Genomic DNA, 3,620 nt, shown 5'->3' on the forward strand with positions numbered 1-3,620 from the left:
ACGTAAGGGATGATTCATTTTATAGTCAACTGATCAACATTAATCGGTAACGATTGGCTTGCTAGAGTTGGACGTTACTATCGTGGGACGGTGGTGGTCAGTTGATCCCTTAAGGTCACACCTAAAGGATGATGCCCTTATCTGTAAAGTTGATTAATTGGTATGACGATACACGTTAATCAATGCCTTAAAATTGAACAATTCAATTTGTGAGAGAAAATATTTGTATCTTATTGTAATGGGATTAAATAAGATTTATTTTAGTAATAAATATGCTTTATTACTAAAATTGCTTATTGTTTGAGAAACGATAGAGATTAGAATGAATGGTTAATTATAATTACAAGATGTTGTGAATTATAATTAAGTGACCCATTTTATTTATATGATCAAGTATCACTAGTCAATTTGTTGTATGTAATTTAATTAATTTATATATAATGATATTTATGTGATAAATATGCATTAAATTAATTAATAGCATGCAACATGCTACATGTGACATATTGTGTGACAAATGACAAATTGACAAAATAAAATGGTGGTCCATATTATGTGAGTGAACCGAAATGGAGGTGGTGTTAGTAGGTTGTGGTTATTTTATTTTATGTGATAAAAATAAAATAATGATGCCTATACCTACTAGCCTTACATGTCTAAGGTTTTGAGAAGACCAAAAAGAAAAAGTGAAAGACCATATATTGGTCCTCCACCCCTCCAAAACCGTGTGACACACTACACACATACTAAGGACACTTTGTTCATTATTCATTCCTCTTTTATGCATGTTCATTCATTTTTCATGCATTCTCTCTTACACATATTCATTTCTTCTTCATCAAATAATGAGAAGTCTTGATTAAAATTGTTCATAGAAATTACTTATATTATTAGTGTAATATATGAGTATTAGTAATCAATTTTAAGGTAAACTACTAAACAAATATCTAGCACATATTACTTAGTAGAGATAAGGGATAATCTTGGGTGCTATCAAGAGGAGTGGCTTCTACACTTGAAGTCTTTGGAGGATTATCCTATTACTCATCATAGCTCAAGAATAAGTGAAGGTAGGAGACCTTACTTGTGCCCATAAACCGAAATATCCAATGTAAGGAACCGGTTTTCCTTTACACTTATTTATATGTTTTGCATGCATAAGATCTTTAAGTTTTCATGTCTAAAACTTTAAACTAAAATATGTGATATGCAAAATATGATTTCTAACACGTACCCGGGTTAAACTCCGGCATGGTATGTGGAACCAAGGGTGACTTTGTGTTGGTGACTAATATGTTTATTTTGGAAATGTGAAGAAATGATGAAAGGCTTTAAAATACCTCCCAAAATGTAAAGAAATGAAATAAAAGGCTTTAAATACCTTTTAAATGTTATTAACCAAATATTATCACCGAAACACGGATTTAACCGTCATGATATGAGGAACCAAGGGTGAAAAATGTTTTATGGTTAAAAATAAATAAAATAAAATAAAAAAAGGTTTGAAAATATTTGAAATGGTAAAACCGATTACAAATATGAAAATGGATTAAAGGGGAAAGACGAGAAAAACACGGTTGAGTTCTGACCTGGACACCCCATTGAGGCGCGAGCCTATGTGCACAATAAGGGGCTTTTTCCTCAGGCCAAAACTCAGTTTTAGCTCGTTTATCCCATGTTTTGGATCGTGTTATGCATGTTTTAGCATGTTATAGTCATAAAACAAATGAAGACATGATAAAAGAAGGATTTTTACACCCTCATACTTACATGTTTGGTTATGGCGAGAAACCGACGTAAGTGTAACAACTCGTTTGGTCGGAAAAAGACTCGGTTTAAAACCGTTTTGGTAAGTAAAAAGAGTGTTTTATTAAGATTAGCGACGGTGTAGTGGTCGAAGTGGTCAGTCAAGTGATTTAATGCACGATGACGGTACCAAATAATGTGTAAGGCTTGTATTTACGATCGGTAGGTCGTAAATACGCGTCGGATTGTGACTTAAGAAGTCGAGTCGAGAATTTTAAGGGAGAAAAGAGGGGGCGGACACTCGCGTAAGTTCTCAAATGGGGGCATTTGAGGGGTATTTATAGGAAAATGATTGATTGTGTGAGTTTTGAGCGACGTGGCCACCTGGGCCGCTCAAAGAGGCGTGAGCCACGTCGCGGGTCTTCGAGTTGTCCTGTCACTTTCACACAAGTGCAATCATGATTTGTTCTATCCTAGGATTTGTAGTCACATGTTTGGTACTTGACCTTTCACGAATCCGGGAAATCTTAGTATAGAAGGCTTTGAATGTTTTGTTTTTGGTGGTTGACTCGGTTTGACTCGTTGTTGGAGTCGGGATTTGAATTTTTGAGTCGGTTTTTGGTCTGGTGTCGGTTTTGATTCTAATTAGTGTCATTGCGACCCTGTCGTCGTGCATTAAACACTCCAGGTACTTTTGAAAAGTTTTGAAATGTTTTATTTTCGAAATCGATTTAAGTTTTCCGACATAAAGTTGTACACAAATTGTCGATCAAATGCCGTGATTCCAAAGCATGTTATAGTCCGATAATCATTGGGTGTTTGTTGGAATCTCAGCAGATACTGGGTATCTACAGACTAATATAAGAAAATTAGTTGTTAAATTAAAATAACTAAATCGTGCCCGGACATTTTAACCCAATCAAAAGTAGACCAAAATGAGAAATAATAAAATGTAGAACGGACGCGATGAATATATATATTTAAAATACATTATTAAACTCTGAAATAATCAATTTAATAAAATACTTTTATAATGAAATATTATTATAAAATACGGGGTGTTACAAAGGACACAAAACCTCATAGAATATGCAAAGTAGAAAGCTAAAGATAAGAAACGACCCTTATGCATGCAAGAAGGCATAGGAACGAGGCTATTTAGGGGACTAAATGTGCGTAAATACGAGTCACATCAGAATGAGTGCGCTGGCTCCCTACTACCTAACACCTCGTCCTGGCGGGTTGTTGTTGGCCTGGAGTCTGACTCCTGATTGTCATGGGTGTTGGGGTAACCCTTCACTACTGCAAGGCGTCTATTTGTGCCCAGAGTTCATGGTTGCCTATACGTACTGCCTGTTCCTTTGTTTTTTTTTTCTTTTCCTCCCTCATGCTGTCAATTGTCCTCTGCAAATTATCCATCCCATTGATTATAATTTGGGTTGGATTAGGTGGTGGGGGAGTCTTGTGCCTGACGTGACTTGCTGAGCGAGTATCCCGCTCTTGTTGAACATGCCTTGTTTCCCTCTCCGTTCTTGTTTGGACTTCCATCTCTCTGGATACCTTTGGATGACTGGTTTTTGGTGGAAGATTGGCTTTTGGCAGAGGCCCTGATGCTGAGGCCTGCACTCCTTCCACTAGCGGTGGTCCTGACGCCAAGTGTGGCGACTGGCTCCCCTCGGATCTTGGTGCGATTTTCTGCTTGATTCCTGAAATGGTGTGCTGTTTCCTGTAGTACGATTAACAATGACGACCACTATGTCCCACGGTGGATGGCAAACTGTCTTGCTATTTTTTACCGAGTTATTTAATTTAGGGTTAAAGCGATCTTATATCTTAATCGTGTGCTTATGCATGCGTTTGATTGATTGTATTGT

Source organism: Silene latifolia, chromosome 5, assembly GCF_048544455.1.
Source record: "Silene latifolia isolate original U9 population chromosome 5, ASM4854445v1, whole genome shotgun sequence".
Lineage (NCBI taxonomy): Eukaryota > Viridiplantae > Streptophyta > Magnoliopsida > Caryophyllales > Caryophyllaceae > Silene > Silene latifolia.